This window comes from Crinia signifera, chromosome 5 (genome assembly GCF_055691185.1).
Source record: "Crinia signifera chromosome 5, ASM5569118v1, whole genome shotgun sequence".
Classification (NCBI taxonomy): domain Eukaryota; kingdom Metazoa; phylum Chordata; class Amphibia; order Anura; family Myobatrachidae; genus Crinia; species Crinia signifera.
The window spans coordinates 231,090,552-231,111,409 of NC_139221.1; positions in this window are offsets into that span (position 1 = coordinate 231,090,552).

A 20,858-nucleotide genomic window follows, 5' to 3' on the forward strand; every position below is an offset into this window, starting at 1 on the left:
ATCACATGGGATACAGGATAATTTCCTGTATCAAGGCTTATAAAATAGCCCCAGAGATAAATAAAATATCCCCATAAATATTATTTCCATGTGACAAGACCCAATTCTATTCGGTCTGCAGTCAAAATCAAGCTACAGTATGTAATGGATACTATGGAACATATCAAATCCGGCTTTTACATTTTGATAAATCAGTTGCCACAATGTATCCCAATGCAGTATGAACCAATGTGAAGTTCATATTTTAATACTATGTATAGCCATATGTTTTTCTTTAGAATCCGTGTAAATCTATGCGGTAGTGGCCATTGCCCATAGAGTTGTCAAAGCAGTAGTCAGAAGCATTTCATTTAGAATGAATGCAGCAGCAGCATCTGTGGTTTGTGCTGAAGTTCTGTCTTTCACTTGCAGTAGCAATGAGCTTCTACAGTAGTGCCCTTCTATATCTAAAAGCTGGTCATTCGGTGGTTTGCACAGTGTTGGTTGTTATGAGGTCCCAATGGGGATGTACTAGGTTATTGTAGTCAGGAATGTAGCACGAGTGTGAGCCCTGGAGTGTCAATCATTCCAGTGGTGCTTGATATACAAAGTATTATAATTAGTTTTAAGTTCAACCCAAACTAGATTGGATAGATGGCCTTCAAATGTTCACTATATTTAAGATGGAAGTAAATATGTTGTTGTAAACTGGTGCCATAACATAAATGGATATATTTCCCATGCAGTAAATGTTTCTGCAGATGGGACATACAATATAAAGCAGGGTGTCAGGAAGAGGACACCCAAATTGTATGCTAGCCACACTTCCAGCATGGTTACTATAGGCAACCGGTGGTTGCGGGGATATGGAAATTGGTGTTCCAACCGACCATGCTGCTGCCATTGCACATGGCATGTTCCACCGACCTTGCTGCTACCATAACATACACTAGAAGTAACTCTGAAAACTGAAAAAAAATGGTCATACTGTATAAACTGGAGGAAACAGATATAGCAATTTGTGGTGAAAGAGGAAGCAACTTTCTTATTCCAGATTGTCACCACCATTTCTCCAGCTTTCTACCAGTTATACCTGCAGCTTACTAGGATTTCAACTTTACCTCTCGTTTTACTAAATATTTCTTTCATTACATTACCCATTTTATCTCCAGCTTAATACCTCCAAGTTAATCCCAATTTTATCTCCAATTTATTTACCACAAGGTTTATCTTTTCTTCTTTGGTGAATAATCTTTGTAAATACAGTAAAGCTAGGAATCATGATAAAAGCTGGGCACACACTAGAACTTTGTGTATGTGGCTGATATGCCATTGTGCCAACAATCATTACCATGTTACACATCACAACGATGTAATAAATGATGGAACTATCCCTCATTCTGTCCTTCATTTTCTTGTATGGCACTGCTTTTGATCAACTGGGAGAATAGGCTAATTGGCCATATACACTGAATGATCTGGCTGACATGTTTTTCCGATTCATCTGAAATTACATTACATGTAATTTCATCACATAACTTTTCATAACAAATAAAGGGATTTTTTTTTTGGGGGTGACTAGAGATTGCTCAGAAATAAACACTGGGATATAGAAACTTTTGGTTATGGCCCACAGAAATATTGCAGCATCCATTAGCATTCAACTACTATCAGTGATGCAGAAAAATTGTAGTGATGTTCTGGACTTCAGACATGCTAGAGCTAATATGGGTGGCATCGTAATCTCCATCCCTAAGGCATTGGTTGCCACAGTGAACTTACACGAGTGCCAAAGAATGGTGGTCTAGCACCAAATCAAATTATTGTGACAGGCAAAAAGCAGTATTGGTGGCTGCAAAGAAAAACACATGGTATGGATGCACACTCTATATTATTAATCAATAATAGAGGTTCATGGTATATTTATTGGCCAACAAATATTTGCCCACCAATCACCTTCACGGTGACCTCATTTCTGGTGGGTCCCTAATACTAAGTTTGAATCAGGGGTGTGGAACCCCAAAAAGGCTGGCATAAGCCAGTCACCCCAGGGCAATGGTTAGCATTGCTGCCTCATACTGTAGTACTGGAGTTTGTATATTCTATCTATTTCTATCAGCACCCCTGGACTCATACAGCAGACTTAGCAGCACAATGGACTGATTCGTCAAACAGGTCAGTCCTGGGTTTATACAGTAGACAGAGCACTTTTTTTTGTGGGGACCCAAACAAACCAATCATTTCAGCTACAGTTGTGGCAGACCCTGTAGTTGAAATGACTGTTTTGTTAAACTATGCATGTCCTGTTTATACAAAATAAGGGTGGGTGAGAGGTCCCAAGGACAATTCTATCTTGCACCTCTTTTGGAAACATTGTGTCCTCTTTGGAGAATTTTTGGGCACAGTTTATAAAACTGCCATCCTCTCTGCCACTTCAGTGCCACTCCTAGGTGTGCCACTTGTTTGTATTGCCCACTTGTGTCTCTTAGCTTAATCATCCAGCTACTGTACCTTGGTGCAACCTTTTGGTCTAAATACAGTATTGTGAGCTGTGATGTGTTCAGAATAGCCTGGAAATAAGTGGAAATGAATGTTTATGAGTAATAAAACTATAGGGACAAAAAACACTCCAAAATTCTGTGATTTTAGCTGTTTTAATGATTTTTTTTACATACAGAACTAAAACCAAAACCCACAAGGGTGATTCGGCAAAACCAATCCAGATCCAAAACACTAAGGAGATATAGATGAAAACCAAAGCACAAAACCCGAAACATGGCCCATTGACCATCCATACATAAACCCCACAGGCTAAGCTTGCTCGAACAAACTCAAAACTGTCAAACCATGGTTGACTTTTTAATTGTCAAAGTACTTCTGTCTTTTATGCCACAATAAGCCCTCTAGCTCTATATTACGCTGTACATACAAAGATTAACCCATAGACTGTTGCCGCTGCTTCAATTAAATGGTACTTCCACTCAACACCAGACAATTACAAATGTTTTAACATAAAAAGAATATAATATAATAGAATATAACATGAGCAGTGGTTCTTAAACTGTGAGTCCTGACCCCAAAGTGGGCTGTGATGAACTCAGCATGGGGTCACGATTCCATGATCATCAAGCTGCAGACTTCTCTAAACTCTCAGTCAGTGATCTAAGGAGTCTGGAAAATCGATGGAATTGTCTGTTACTTCAGATTCCTCGCATCATTTTGTGCCTCCACAATCTGCTATGCATGTTAAGACTGCTGAACATATGTTTGGTGACCAATATGGTAACTTGGTTGGGTCCTGTAATAATTTTTATTGTCTGATGGGGTCTCAGAGCAAAATAGTTTGACAACCCATGACATTAAACTGATGTGCATAGCATTGTTCTCGCCAAAATTATTGGCCCACCAAACGCAACCAAGTGGCCTCATATGGAGGGTCCCTAATATTTCTGAGGTTCAAGTACAGAGCACAGGACACCCCAGGCCAACACAAGTCAACTGCCCAAAGCAACACATTTGTGAGAGGTTTAATTGTTAAACTGTGTTAATTTGGTAAGAAGCAGCAGCTAGGTGCTGTGAGTGTTTTAGCATGGTAGCTACTTAGAATTGAGTAGGAGTGAAGGGAAGACTCATTTGGGAAAATTTATTAAGATGGGGATCTATTTCACATGGAATGTTGCTATGTTACAACAAAATCAGAATATACTTCTTATTTATTTAACACCTTCTAGAAGTTAATAGATTGCACATAGCAACATCCCCATCTAAGTAAATTTCCATCAGTGAATTTTAGATATTCACCAATTAGTGGGGATAGTCTATTCTTTATTATAGAACTGTGTTTATTTGATGGAAATGTCTGACAGGTACAGTACTTTTGCTTATACCAGAGGCGTAACTCTGGGAAGCAATGGAGTCAAGTGCTGCCGGGCTTCTGCTCCCAGGGGAAGCCTCTCCTCCCCTGCAAGTTTGAATCAGTAAATTGAAAGCCATTGATAGCGCTTCTGTAGCTGAATCCACCTCGTAGCAGGAGAATAGATGACACACTTCTTATTTTAATAATATTTTTTTGGAAGTGTTCCTGCCTCTATTAGAACCTATGACCTGTTCCACTAGAAGCAGAGGCCTTCTGTGTTTGCTCCTGTAAAGGAAGCATGCAAATCCTAGCTATAGAAAGTTACTTCACTGCATACCTTTGCCTAAAAGTTATGTTTATACATAGTCAATATCTTACACTGCAGGAGCAAATAATACCCCTTTCACACTGCACTTTTAAAACGGTATATTGCCATTTTTTTTTTCATTTTTTTTCCATTTTAAAACGTTTAAGGCTGCAATGTGAAAGTGCCAGAGTTGATTTACTGGTTAAAGTTAACTGGTATTTCAACACGTTTAAAAAGCAGAGTCCTACACGTTTCAAAGCCGTTTTTTAGGCAATGTGAATGGCTCTATTTCTATGGCTTGAAACGTGTCCCTTGGGGGTTAAACGGGTTGAATGTGTGAATGGTATTAAATGCTTTTAAAAATGGTTTTCACTTGCAATGGGTTCAGACCCGTTTTAAAGTCCCATTTAAGAATACAGGGTCAATACCCGTTTCTGCAATGTGAAAGCAGTATCACTCTATCAGTAATATGTCTGCCTCCAGTGACAAATGCCACAAGTTATAATCCTGGGTTTGACTGCTAAGAAATGTTCTTGTTTAAAATAAATGTGTTATATATACATATACATATACACGCACTCCCATACATATATTTATATAAGGTTTTTAGCCTATAGTATTCATTATTATATTTCTGTCTTCTTTAAATATGAGGATGAGTAGTATTGCCACCTATTGGAACTTATCTTCATTATGATATTTTCCCGTAACATTATGAGGTGGCGATAGATGATATGATTCATCAATGTTTTTTAATATTTTTTGTTCACTTTAATAAAATATTGCTTTAGCACTCCCTACAAACCCGGATGATTGACACGGTGGTACCAACTGGTGACTCCCCAACTCTGTTCAACCCACTGATGCTAATGTGCAGTAGTGGCGGCTTCTAACAGAGTTGAGTGTATGTATGGTATAAAGTTAAGTATATATATATATATATATATATATATATATATATATATATATATATATATATATATATATATATATATATATATAAGAGCTTCGTTTGGCACTTTGGAAAATAGAGATAATGGTAAATATATAGCCACTTATGCACCTATCCCCAAAAATCCTATAGTCGCTAACGACAGATATTAATGTCCTTTGTGATTTTCTTGTATATGAAGGGAGAAAGGGAATGGGAAAAACCTGCACCAGGCAGTACTTATTGTACTCAGATCTAAACCCCAGTGCTTCTATACAATTTGAATTTGGGGGTGCCGCCAGAGACAATAGGGATATAATAACCTAAAAAAGAAAAGTTATGTAAACATTAATGACGTAAAAAAAATGCATTTGTGAGTTTCCTTATGCATACAGCATTAGTAAATGATGACATGCATGCGGAGAGTGGCAGAATGCATCACAAGCAAAATGCAATGTTTGCTGCATCCGCCAAAGTACCAACCATTTTACAGGCTGTGTTTGAAAAATAAAAGTTTGGAGCTGGTTGGGGGGTACTTTGTTTCTATCCACTACCACTAGACAAGAAACTTACTGTACACTTACCTTAAAGCTAGCAGCTGTCATTAAATTAAACAAAAAAAATGTTTTACAGTATGGACATGTTTACTCATATGCAGTGGGATGTAATACAGTCCGAGTTTCTTGGAGGAGAGGAATGCTGGCCAAACTTGGACATTTTTTAAAGCGTCAATCATTTACATGTAAAAACCGTGCTTTGTAAATGATTGTCACATAAAAACACATCCAAGTTCAGCCGGCATCCCACACCTCTGGTGAACTTGGACTGCATTACATCTCGCCAATGAGCTGTCTAGTTTTATTGATTAAGTCTTACAAAGCATGACTAGTTTACATTTTGGTTTAAGTAACTAAGTATAACGTCTCTGGAATTTTTTTTTCAAGATTGTTTTTAAATTCAGATAAAGAATTATGGTCCATAACGTAAGTGCTTTAGAATGGTATTTGTACTTGAATTTATGTTGTTGAATGTAGGTATTACTTTATACAATAAGTAGCATTCTATGCACAGCCATTGCAGAAATCAATTTAAAGCACTTTCAGACTATTGATTTGATTTGTTACCGTAATAGGTTGTGTCAGTGTCTAAGGGGTTGTCTACCTTAAGATAACTTTAGGTCAATCAATGTTACATGTCCTTCTGAAAGTTTTACTGTAGAAATTTGCTTTATCTTTCTGATTTTTAAGCATACATGTAAATTTTGCAGTATGCTGCCGTGTACCAACAATATGCATAACATTTATTTAATACATTTTTTATTATATATTTAATGATTACAGATTGATATGTTTGTAGAAAATATTACTGTATTTTGATGAAAAGCTTGAGTGCTAAGCATAATATTGCCAAGTGTTTTTTGGAGACTAATAAGTAAGTACTGTAGCCTCTGTTTTTGCTTTAAAAAAAAATATATATATATATATTTGAATATTGACCCTCATTCAGGGCTAGATGTATCAAGCTTCAAAAAGTGATAAAATGGAGAGTGATAAACAACCAACCAATCAGCTCCTACTTGTCATGTTATAGTCTGGGTTTAAAAAATGACAGGTAGGAGCTGATTGGCTGGTTATTTATCACTTTCCACTTTATAGCTCGAAAATCGATAATCATGATCTTTGGCAATCCACGCATGCCCATGTGTGAAAAATACGACGGCAGTCTAAATGATGAAAGGGATGGGTTATCCACTTGGTGTTTGTGGGGCTGTGACAGCATTTTTGGAATGCAGTCCAGACAACACAAGCATGTTTGCCTGAGGTCCAGTGGCAGCATGAGGGCACACGCAGTCACTGCAACCCGATAGATGCCGGCTCTGTGTCTGGCTTTTCAATGCAGCCAGGGGGCTACTAGCAATATATGAGCGCTTCACTGTGTAATAATAGCAATGCATTTATAACATATTATGAAGGCATAGTGGGGAGGGGGGGGGGGGCTTTGGGGGCCCAAAAGGAAGCAATATAAAGCTAAGAAAACACTATTAATTTACATTATACTTACAGCAGGTTACATATATTACATTTGTTTTCCGTTGGTTAGTACCAGGCAGAGGAATTCGTTAATTTCCTTTTTATTAACTGTGCAGGACATTCTTATTATCGCTTATTTATATGGCACCACAAGGGATCCACGGCCCCCAAATACAGAGTACATAAATGAGTAAGCAATACAGTGACTTACAGTTCAATTGAATTTATTATTATCCTCAGCAAGAAAATTCTTACAGAAGAAATTACGATGTACAAGAAATATTAGTGCAATAAGAACAGTAATCCATAAAAGAACACACATAAAAGGTATATCATCATCAACAATCAAACACTTTATCACTTATTCATTTAACATGCGTACAGAGGATGGGAGAAAACAGCTTTTTTCACTAATCTGGAGGAATCCATCATGCATCCGACCGCACAAAACAACTTTCTAGGAATGAAGAAACCGAGGTGAAGCCGTTTGCTACACACGCACAACTGGGAACAATGCTACACCATCTATCGACAAACACAGTAACCCACTGAGATTAGATACAACACCGCTACAACAAAAGTCTACTTTTCATTTGGGCACAGCTTATATATTGACCATATGGTGACCTACTAACTGTGGACCAGCCATCCGGATACCCAAAATGTGACTTGTTGGTGGTTTTTTTAGGACTGGAGTTAAGAACCACTGCTTTACATAATAAAAACAGTAATTGATATTGGCTCATCTTTAGTTTCATTTGCCTGAAATATTTATATATATTTACAGTACTGTCGGTGTGATTGAGGTAAATTATTAAAGAGAGAGTTCAAATGAGCAATAAAGTACCAGCCAGTAACCTTTTCCCTTACATTTTAAAGGCTGTGTTTAGGAAATGAGCTTATTGGTTGGTATTTGGATCTCTCTCCACCTAAAATAGATGCTGCAGTAGGTATGATTCCAAATGACCAGAATACTATTTCTCTCTAGATACTGTATGATTTTCATAATATCTGTTTAAACTGAGACTTATAAATTATACAGATTCTATGGCTGACTGACTTCAATTCATTTCACCTGGTTTTAATCAGCCACAGAGCAAGAGCAATTCATGAGTGTCCCAGCTTAGCCAACCGATGGCTGGGTTCCCGACCGATGTCCAGCCGTATATATCTCCACTCTACATCACTACTGACTACAGGGTTCTGTTGCTAACTCGATTGTTATTGGAACCATACATGGAGTATTTAAAAAGTGAGTTGTTTATTAATGTTCACCATAAGAAAATAGAATAGAGATTGCTGTTAATGTGTCGCGTCATTTGTTCTAATGATTTAATACATTCATTTTGCATTTAAAATACTTGAAGTACCATTCATCTGATATGATTACATTACACTAGGTGGCCCATTTGAAAATTTTGCATGTCAATTAAATACGATTAAGTTTATAGTGAGGTTGGTGGTTTGTAGTAGGATGAAAGAAGAACCGGTTCATTTGTAGCTATTTCAAATAGCCATCCAGGGAAAAAGTTAATTTTTAACTGTGATTTTTAAACAACAATACAATGTGCAATTCTAAATGAACAATTCCTCAGAAGCGGAGAACTTCATCTTTTGGCTAAATACAGTATGAAGGGAGAAAAAGGGATCATCAACAAAAATCACCTTCTAATAATAATATATATATATGAAAGTGGTGGTGCACCAGAGTACTATGAAAATTGCTATGACAACATATTTTGCAGCAACAAAGTAAAACATAAAAAAACAAGTTTTAGTCTGATACATTTCTACAGAATTGTATGATTTCATCTGAGGCAAGACACAACCATTGCACTAGCTGTGGTTCAGATTATTTTAATTATATAAATTAATAATTCATTGCTGAGTAAAATTGATGTAATGTGAAAAAAAGTAATAAAGATATTTGACATGTACAAATTAGAGCAAATTTACTTAAACCTGAAAAACTAAGTTGCATAACAAATTACCCTGTCATGAATCACACCAGAGAGAAAGACTTCAAAAATTTAATTGTTAAATATTTGCTTATCTTTACTGAAAAATGGCAGGTTCTATTCAACATTCAATTAAATATTAGAGGTAATGAAATTGTATTATAAACTTATCCACAACTATATTGTTTTATAACTTCATTTTAAATACTGTATAGCATGGGTCCTCAAACTGCGGCCCTCCAGATGTTGTGAAACTACAAATCCCAGCATGCCTTGTCACAGTTTTGCTATAAGGGAGTGTTAATACTGTGGCAAGGCATGTTGGGATTTGTAGTTTCACAACATCTGGAGGGCCGCAGTTTGAGGACCCATGCTGTATAGTTTGAAATTTGTAAAAAAATGTAGCCTGTCTGATATATGAATTTAAAATCAAACTAAACCATCGAATTCAATTGCCAAAAATTGTAGTTTAAAATGTTTTGTTTATACAAAATTGTATAAAATAATTAAAAAATAACAGATCACATATATATTATAAAGTAATTTAGCTACTATTTCTAATAACTTTTTTTCTGTTTAAAACTGGAATATACTGCTAGCAAAATTCACTATTCTAAATAAATCAGGTTACTGGATGACAAGAAATTTGAATACTGTATCTCTATTTTATAAGTCAGGCCGGGAACACACTATGTGATTACACTATATTGTTCTTACAACAGATGATACAGTATATTGTTAAGTGCATCATCTCTTGTGTACACTTAATATTTTTGCAAACAAAGATGTTCACAGATCTATCCCATTCTGCAGCATGGCAGATGTCAATATATTGGTATGCAATTGCCGTGTTCACCGAATAGAGCATTTATTAGCAGACAGTGCATGTCCGGTGATCGAATGGTTATGCATCAAGGCGGCAATGCAATCTCGCTCGCAATGAGGTTTTCATGGATAAGTGATTGACAGGAAGAAACTATTTGGAGGTGTTAAAAGGGAGTGTTCGGAGAAACGCAGGCATGATATGGTCATGGTCATATTAAGAGTATGTATCAACCATTGGCTGCAAGCCCATTTGTGCAAAAACATGGTTCCTGCCAACCGTGTAAGTCAGGAATACAAAATGGCAGATATACAGATAGTTGATGGCCATGAACAGTATGAAAAAGCTTATTATATGCAAAAAATTGTCTAACTCAAAAGGAGCCCAATGTGTTGATAACATTTATATTGTACTAATTTCTAAATAAGTACATTAATCATGCAGTTACTAATGAATAAACAAATGCCAAATGGTATGAATAACTGAGGAAGGTAAAATAAAATGGGAAAATATAAGTAAGCATTAATATGTTTACAAGCTTATTCACGTGCTTTGTAAACTACATCAGTTTTGTGATCGTATTCTTTATTGACTTAGTAACCTCATTTCATTTTATCAAAAACAGTTCTAAAATGTATCTCTCTTATCTCATATTATTAACTACATATTTTATTTCAAAATTACAGCCCAGTAATTGTATTTTATATTTATCATAGAATTTTCTATGGAGCTGCATTTGGTTTACATTTGAGGTGCGAGCCTGGTGCTCACTTAGCGGGGGCAAGTCATTATTTCTAGGTTACTCATGGCCTTCTATACAAGTTATTTTTTTAGTTTTGCACAAAAAAACTGCTAATAGAGATGGGAAGATTGGGAAGGAAAAATGGTATTTTCAGTAATAAGTTCATCTTGAATCTACAGGATATACTGCAAAAGTACATTTCTTTGAAGATTCCAATATTTCTTCCATGGCTCTACATGTCAAGGAAAAGAATGTCATTACTTTTCCTTTCCACACCATAGAGAAGTTAATTTTTATGTTTTTTATGACTTCTGAGAGAAGATTGATATACATTGTGTATGATTTTGAAAGTATTGATTTTAAGGCTTGATATTGCGGTGTGAGTTTCCAGACCTTAGCTGAGAATGTATCAGCACTTGAGGTAAATTAGAATTCCTATACTTCAGGTTGGAGCAGTTATTTAATCTCCTGACACCATCAAGATGATAATTAGTTAAACTGTTTGAAAAACATTTGGAACGCCATTAAGTTGTAAAATCATTTTTATCTCCATCGTAAATCCAGCTGTAAATATAAAATAATTAAACAAAAAGTATGCGCATTTCCATTGTAGGCTGATTTAGGGATAAGCATGTCTGATATAAACATACACCTGGGTAACATGCATCTAATACAGCGCTGAACTCATCTTTTCAGCTGTGCATACTGTATGAACACGAGTACAGAAATGTTGGACTTGATTCAACCCTGTTATAGTTAATTTGCTACATTTTGTTTTCAATACACTATGGACCTTATTCAGGTTGCTTTGTAGCAGGGCTGCGTTCTCACGGGGACCTATGTTGTGTTAGTGTGCATGCACATTTCTGATGCAGGCAGCGGGCAGAGAGGGGTGTGGGGTGCCGGATAGTCTCATTAGCATATGGGAACACCCAACATATTATGGGCGTTCCCATGAGAATGCTGGGTGTTCTCATGCTAATGCGGGCATGACAGACCGGCGGGGGCAGGCTGCTGACATCACCGGATTCCACTTCCCCCTGAACGTGCATGCATTTGTAAGGTTGCTCAGACCAACCTTACATATGCTTGCACCTTCCACTTCTTTTGATGGATGGCAACCATCAAAAGATGTGGGAGGTTCCCCTGGCCATGCGAATGGATGTTACTGTGTAACATCCATTCGCATGCCATGCATGCGAATTGCACTTGTGAGTGGATTGTGCCAGCGAACCATTCGCAAGGTGGGGCTTTGCAAATCAACCAGATTAACCCTCTAGAATATCGCCCAATTTGCCTCTTATTCAGCACCAGGATTTTCTTTCAAGCAAGACTTTCCTAGAGAAAGGTACTATACATATAAGGGTCAATTCTCACTCGGAGTGAACCGAATTTGTCCCTGGCTCTGATGGTTGGGGTTTGCTAATGTACATTTCTGCGCAGGTGCAAACCTCCACTGTGAACGGCCGGGGTGATTTGCAATGTCGCCGGGCTGTTTGCACAGAGCGGTGCGGGCTAGGGAATGTGGTGGTGGGCTTTGGTGTCACCCATGGGACGCAAAGTGTTTCATGGGCATCGCCATGAAAAAGCTGGGCGTTCCCATGGGATTGCAGGTGGGATGAGGTGTGCCGGGGTGGGCAGCTGACATCACATTATGTCAGCCGCTCACCCTGTCTTCGTCCCGCTGCCTGCAAATATAAGTCAGTCTCCACTGACTTATATCTGCGAAGGCAGGAGAAATCATTTGAAGGTCGGCAACGATTTCTCCTGCTGTGGGCACATGCGTGTGTCTTTGTGGCAAATCTGCACGCATGGTTGCGAGGGGAAATTGTGGCGGGGGGGATGAATTAGCCAGGGCAGGGTATACTGCGACCTTTAATATCTTTATTGATGACAATAAAGATATATTATTATCATAATCTGCTCTCATAATTTCTTACTATCATGTATTATTATCTTGCTGCTGTAATGTTCATATACAGTATAACGCCATAAACTTGCAACCATGCAAAACATCCAAGTTCGGCTGGCTTCCTACATGGCCTCCATATTCATGTATCCATTATATCCAACTAGGGTGGCCAATCCCGGGATGCCATACCACCGATCCCATCTGCACCGCTGCATCCTGCCCCGCTTCCAGCTGCACCATAGTGTACAGTATACTGAGATTGTAATAATGTCAAGCTTAGCTGCCGGAACTAATGCCATCTTACCACTGGCAGAAAGGCCTAGATTGCAAAATGGGATCTCTTTGGATCTGTTTATCTTCACTGGTCATGACAATTACTGCATGCACAGTAACACTGCCAGGATGGATCCCAGCAGTGTAAAGCCTGTAGTCTTTCACAAATACTAAAGACTGTACAAAATACTGTTTTTTCTTCTACCTGGACAGCTAATGCTTCCCTGCTGCAGTGGATCATAAATAGTAACATTAATACAATTGCTCTGTAAATAGTTTTCACAAATTGTAATGTATAGGCCACCAAAAAGTCACATTCTCAGAATACATTATTGCACTATAGTTCAGGAGATTCTATAGTATTAGTTGCGATTGACTGGCTGACGGCTGCAAGTTGTTTATTATAAACATTTCTGCATCAGCCAGCAGCAGCCAATAAGAATAAGGCTTAAGCTAAAGCTTCTTTGGTTGAAGCTGTGGCTAGCTGAAGCTATGGTTGTCTATGTAGGCTGTCACAGGATGATATTCATTGGCAGAGAGCCAGATTAAGGTTTGGGCATGGGGGAGAAGCCAGCTAGGGTGTGCCATGTGGAAAACACAGGCACCGTTGACCAATCAAGACTATGCTCGTGAGTTTGCACTGTGGCCTGGTAATGGCAGGGGAGATAGTCTCTTTGATAGTTTAAGTGAGTCTTTATGTGGGGGGGGGGGGGGGTAGAATAATTGAATGTATGTTTTTTGGGGGGTAGGGGAATGTTTTTTCTTCTCTGTGGGAAACAATATGTTTCATTTTTTTTTTTCCATGACAAAAAATTTGTTTGGGTTTTTGTCTGTGAAAGCCAGTGTGCAAATTTGGAGGGATAGTACCAACGCTGTGTGCATAAAGGCCATACCCCTTTTTTGATACACCATACCCCATTTTTTAAGCACACACCCACAGCATGCAATAATATGAATACTTTGTAGATCATGTAAGCTTTTCAATTTTGAGAGTAGATCACGGGGGTATGGATCATTAGGTCACCAGCAAGTAGGTCGACAAGCATTAGGTCGACACCACAATGTCGACATGACTTTAGGTCGACGTGACTTTAGGTCGACATGGGTTAGGTCGACAGAGTCATTAGGTCGACAGGGTCATTAGGTCGACATGGGTAAGATCGACAGGGTCATTAGGTCGACATGAGTAAGGTCAACAGTGAAAAAGTCAACATATTTTTTATTTTTTCATTTGAATGTCGACACAGTCAACATAAACAGTAACACGTAGCACCGTGTCCCCTCGGATGGCTCGCTATGCTCGCCATGCTTCGTGCACGGTGCCTCACTATGCTCGGCACACTACAGTATTTTATTCTCCCACCACACCTTAGTGGATGATAGGGCATGAAATACTGCCTGTCGGCACATGTCAGCTCAAAAAAACAGTAAAAAAAAAAACACATGTCGACCTTTTGGCTGTCAACCTTCCCTATTTCGACCTAATGACCCTGTCGACCTAATGACCCTGTCCACCTATCCCATGTCGATCTAAAGTCATGTCAACCTTCCTGCATGTTGACCTACCTGCATTGTCGACCTAGTGGTGTCAACCTAATGCTTGTTGACCTACTTGGTGGTGACCCAATGACCATATCCCTATCACGGAGTCCAAAAGCCTGGCCTTCCCTGCCATAGAGAGTGTTCCTTCAAAAGGGAATATACTGTAGCTAAAATATGTGTGGGATATGATGGTTAACTGTCTTGATATAAATATGAATATAAAGAGGTATATATATAATGAGGTAAAAAAAGAATGAGAAAAGGAAATATGGGATTAGAGTGAAAATACAGAAACATAGAACTATGATCACTTTTGAACATTGATGATCACTATGAACATTTTGCTTATCAATATAAAAGGAGTCTTTTAACTAGTAACAATGAGATGGATGCAGAGATGATGTTCCCCAGAACTGAGCGATTGTCAGACTGCGATCGCACTGTGCATGCGCCAGGATTCCTTTGTGAATGTGCCCGCAGTGTGGATATAAGCGCAGAGTGTTGTCAGAAAAGGACCATTTGGTTGGGTAATGATGAGTGATTAGAAAAACGCAGGCATGTAATGGCTGTTTTCAGGGTATGTATTTGATGACAGCTGCAATCATGTATGCAGACAAACATGTTTCCTGCAAATATGTACACAATTGCTGATGAGTTGCTTTTGCTCCAGTGGCATCTCTTTTCATTTCTAGGTGGCTACGTCACTTCCTGATATCTGCAGTTGTGTAGTGAAAAAAGCACAATCAGGGCTGTCTTAACAGCATTTTAGGCCTCGGGCAACGTAATACATTTGGGGCACCTCTACACCCATTCACAAGAATAACTGTAAACAAATAAAAAATGTCCCTCCTGTGATCCTGTGCCATCTCTCAACTTGCTTCCCTACAGTTAATGGCTGTCAGTACTCTGATTGGGGGATAGCTCTAGCCATCCACCAATTAGCATGCGGACAGCCAATTACTGTTTGGCTGCAGGTTTGGAGGCAGGTGGAGAATGCTGGCATCTGATTGGTGGATACCTCCATCCATCCACCATTCAGCATTCTGATAGCCATTCACTAAATGGCTGCAGGCTGGGAGAGAATAAGGGAATGCTTCCTGGCCACTCTGTGAGTAATTTACAATCAGAGCAAACAGGCAGCATTCTTTACCACCTTCCCAGAAGCTCAGGAGGCAGATGCCTACAGCCCAATCTGCCCTAGCCAGAAGGCCCCTAGATCTGCCCATTAAGCCCATTAGTTAAGATGGTCCTGATTGCAAATACATTTGCATTACAGTCCATCTCTGAGTCAGGCTCTTTGTGCATATTACTATGGGCGGTATGTTGTAACATCCGCTGCCCATTATCGCCCCCCCCCCTTCGCCGGCCACCGCATTTTTAATAACAGCATATGCTCTAACATATCACGTTATTAACGCAATGGACAGCTCTTGCGATAAGAGCTGTCCCTTGTGATGCGGTGCCGGCACTGGACTTCCGGGTCTGTGGCCCAGAAGTCCATCTGCGCATGCGCAGAGTGACGGCACCGGCCGCAGGGCATGCTGGGAGGGATCCATGACGGATCCCTCAAACAGCGCTGCGGTAAGGAGCCCATAGGCTTCTGCGGGGAATTGCCAGCTTTTAAAAAAGGAGGAGATATAGAAATCAGTTGTTTAAGGCGCTTCAATATGAGTGTGCTTGGCTTACAGCAGCAATCTAAAATTGGGGGAGTCAGCTCCAATACAATAAACAAGAAAGCAAGAGTGGGTGATTGCGCTAGAACATGCAATTAAATAAATTAAATTAAATTGTAAATGAATATAAAATGGTCAGGTGTGGATATATATTTGAAAATACATTTATTATACCATAATGCAAAAATGTAAAATTTGGATAAAAAGGTAGAATTAAAAATAGGGACAATGATACAATAGTCACCCAAATCCTTGGAGAGGTGTAGGTAGGACTTTTTTAGGGAATTATCCCATCAGGATGTGGTCGTCCTGGGTAAATAATTTTGTAATCCAAGTTGGTTTGGGGAAAACACTCGAGGACCGTTGCCGCTTGTAATCCACAGAATGGTTCCCGGGCTTCTTTTAGGAGGTGGCGTGCCTCCACGATGTTGCTTTGCCTCGGATAGTGGTTGTGGGCCGGTCAGCTGGAATTTGTAAACGAGTGTCCCAAGTGAAGGATGTATTTGCTGGTTTTTCCAACTCCAAGTGGTGTAAGAGGGGTGCTGGTGATCAGAGTCCCATTTAGATTGCACCTACGCGTTTTGCTGTCATGGGGCAGCTTTTTCAAGGCGATTCCCTCCGCAGCGCTGCCACTGCGGAGGGGCCATACAGCATACAGAAATGCTGTAAAAACCCTGATAACGGGGTTTTTACCACATTTCTACTTTAGAGAATCTCCCCCAATATCTTTACTAACAGATGCCACACTTACATTGACACCCTTAGTAACAGACATAATGATCACTCATTTAATGTACTGTATGGTTGCTAAGAGTTAATATTGGAACTCAGGATTTGTACATATACTGTAGTGTAATGCGAGTATCATTCTTGGGATGATATTCCTTCTACAAACTCTATTAGCTTAGTCTGATTTATGAGTCTTGCTTGCAGTGCATAGATCGAATATCTGAACTTAATAAGACATTATTTATTCTTATTTGAGTCAATCTACACTTATTTTGAACTAGCTTAGCACTATATCATTCATATAGCAGATGAACCTACTTCTGTACTTTGATATATTTTGCCTTTCTTGCATGCAATTTTTGGGAATGCCAACTAATTTGTTTTGACAAAATGTTTAAAGTCTTCTGATATTTTTAAATGGCAGAACAGATATTGCCAAAGCAAATATATGAACTTGGTGGGGTAACTAAGATAGTTTTGTTAAATGTTATGTTTAGACCAAAGTTTAGATAACTGAAAACCACCTGGTTTCAGATGTGAATGAGTAACACTACTCTTAAAAGATTAAATATAAAAAGGAAGAGATTAACTGATTATAACTAAAATACTAAATATGCATGTACAGTACCATTTGTGAGTAATTAGAATTTATGATTTAGAAATGTCCAGTTTATCAGTAGACATGGGAGTGGTTGATACAAACAGAGGTGTCGATTTACTTTTTCCCCGGTGGGTGCTCCCACAGACTACCCCCCCACACACACACACACACACAGATTTTGGTGAAGAACAAGTCTTTTGGGATGAGAGGACTTCTGATTTAGGACCCCGGGTTCTATATGTGCATGCCTCAAGTGATGCACGCTCCGTGAGGGGTGCTGGGAGGGATCTGGTTGGATCCGTCACAGAAAGAAGCCCATAGACTTTTATTGGGCAATGCTGATCTGATGATAAAGTTGTCCAATGCATTCAAGCCATGGAATGTATCAGATTTTGGCCTTGGTGCATAAGCTGAGAATGTCCAAAACTCAGAAAACAGCATTTTGGTGGTTTGGCTACATTTTAACCATTGCTGTATCTAGCGATAAATATAATTATTTTTTTAAAGTACACACTCCAGATTTAATCCCTTGAAAGAAACAAGAGACCTCCCAGTTCAAGGAGCAGTAATTTAAAGCCCAAACCAGACCCCAAACAAACCCATGATATCCTGATACGCCAGAGGAAACTCATACCCTATGCCAAACCCCAGTTTTCTCCCAAAAATAAACCTTGCCGCTAAATGTATGCTGAGGATTAATTTCAGCCAAGCATTTTCTGCCTTCTATCCTTAAGATATGCCTGTGTGCACCACTTATGGGCATGTTTATCACATTCTGCATCTCAGATGTAGATGGGATGTGATAAATCCCTCCAAATTCACAGTGCAGCAATTGAATACATTGCAAGGATGTATAAATTATCAAATGCAGGGACATTGCTTGCAAGAAATACTCTCCCTAAACTTCTCATGGCATTTTTCATGAAAAAGTGTAACCGTGCATGTACTGTTACTGCCTCACCCTGACTCCTTCCCCCGTAAAAAACCCTACTCCTAAGCCCAGCAAAGCTTACACTTACCTACACCCAGAAATATTTATCAGTAGCTCCGGACATCAGGGGTGAGATTTAATAGGATGAGAGATTCAGAAAATGAGAGATTTTGTGAGAAATCTCCAGTTTTTTTAAAGCAATCATTTACACTGCAAAATCAAACTGATTTTGCAGTGTAAATGATTGCCGCTTTAAAAAAACTGGAGATTTCTCACAAAATCTCTCACTTTCTGAATCTCTCATCCTATTAAATATCACCCCTAGTCTCTGGTCATCTGCTGCTGTGACCCCTGTGAACAGAGGTGCCCCCTCTAGTATTTCAAAATATTTTTTTTACATTCGGGAAGATAGCATTTCCCATTATATTGATAAATATGCCCTTTAGTCTTATTGAAATTTTGCTTATAATGGCTGACAAGTCTTTGCTCTGGAAGCACCTAAAATAATTGTGGAGTATATATATTTAAATACATGCTTTGTGTTATGTGCAAGGACCCACTGCACCTTGCAGTGAAGCAGTTCAACATATTGGCAACATATTAATAACAAGTGGGCAGAAGAGGGAAGGTGTTAAACCATTTGTCTTCGGCTGCTTTGACCGGCGCTTGCATCCCATCAGAATCAGCCAGCAGCACCGGTGGGCAATGATTTTGCAATGACTTTGATAGCTGCCGTTGCCACTGAACGTTCATACGTTGCCCACACACGACACATGAGCGTCTCACTGACAGTGTCTGAGCCTGCTGTTAGCACAGTACATGCTGTAGGTGTGTGCTGTGGCTGCTGAGGGGAGGGGGGCAATAACACCCCCCCTTGACTTTAGAGTGTTTTTTTCACCCCCTCTAAATATTTGGGGGTGTGGCCTAACCGCAGGAGGTGGCCACACCTCCCATGATTAGACCACACCCCTAAAATTTTACCCCGGCCCGGTATTCCTTTCGGCTGCCCTGCAGTTAGGGCCATGGTTGGAAACAAACCCATGACCACAGTGCTGAGAGGTAGTAATGCTAACCATTACACTGTTCATGCTGCCCAAATGGACAGCCTTGAGTTGACTTGATTAACAATCTGTAGCCTAAAACATTGTGAATGCAAATGCATTTCTGTCCATTTGGATACAGTTATCTGTCTGACCACATTCACAGTGTATGTTACACCATTTCCATAACAATCGGGTTCACAACATGATTGATCCCCTCAAACAAACACAATAATTTACTCTGGAAGTTGAAGTTAATGAAACATAACATCAAATAAATAGATTTTTAGGTAAGTATCCAAAGATGAAAAAGGGACGAAAACTAAAATATAACAGATTTGTATTATTATTATTAATGTTATTTAAAGTTAGAATGATAACTGGTAAAATATTTGCAAGTATGTTTAAAATTTTAACATCAAGACAATAGTTCCGCCATAATGTACTCCAGTGAAAAGTTATATATTTTATAGAATGTATTGATATAAACACTGAACTCAAGCAGCAATTCCAAAGAGATCTAGCAGACCACAAACAAAATCTATCATTCATATATCTGAATCAGGTGTGGATATAAATATGGGGAATGCTTCTCAAGGGATAAGGAAAGTCTTAACTCTACCTTGAAAATATTAACACAGTGAGGTGTCTCATGGGAACCTAACTGAAGAAACAATTCCTGTTCAAATATAAAATAATTCTTAGTCAATACTGTTTCAGGAAGTGTCAATAAACATAGTGTACAGTATGTCGTAAGACAGATCAGTAAAAAGCATTGTAGAACAATGTAAGCTATCTATATGCGGAATAGAAGTAAATAAACTATTAACATGATGAACATAAAAAGGAAATATCAGTACCATCAATTACAACAACTCACATTAGGAAAGCAGTCATATTTCAAACACTGAGGAATTATAGACACATATTGTATTTTTGATCAATAAATATGTGAAGGATGTTTTTCATCTATATTTGGAGTGTTGACATTATTTCTTTATTTTGGAAAGCAAAATCAATAACAAATTATTTCACTTTATAATTAAATCCTGCAGATAATACTATTAAATGCTGTTTGTTATTTCCATTTTTTTTTTGAACAATGGTTTAATGGAGCAATAGGTAGAAAAAAGTTAGAATATTATCATGTTGCATTGGTCAAAATATATTGTATTACTGGATTTTTATGATACTACAATACAATTGATATTTTTTTATTTTATGTTTGGCAGGAGGGATCAAACCTCTACACCAGGTCTATACAATGGGTATAGTCGAGCATTGTTAGATTTCTGTAGAAAATTCATCAGTGAACACATTGCATTAGTGCTATAGTGCCTTTGATTGTATCTATCAGTGTACGCATTGCATTAGTGCTACAGTATCTTCTGATTGCATCCATCAGTGTACACATTGCATTAGTGCTACAGTATCTTCTGATTGCATCCATCAGTGTACACATTGCATTAGTGCTACAGTATCTTCTGATTCTATATATCAGTGTACACATTGCATTAGTGCTATAGTGCCT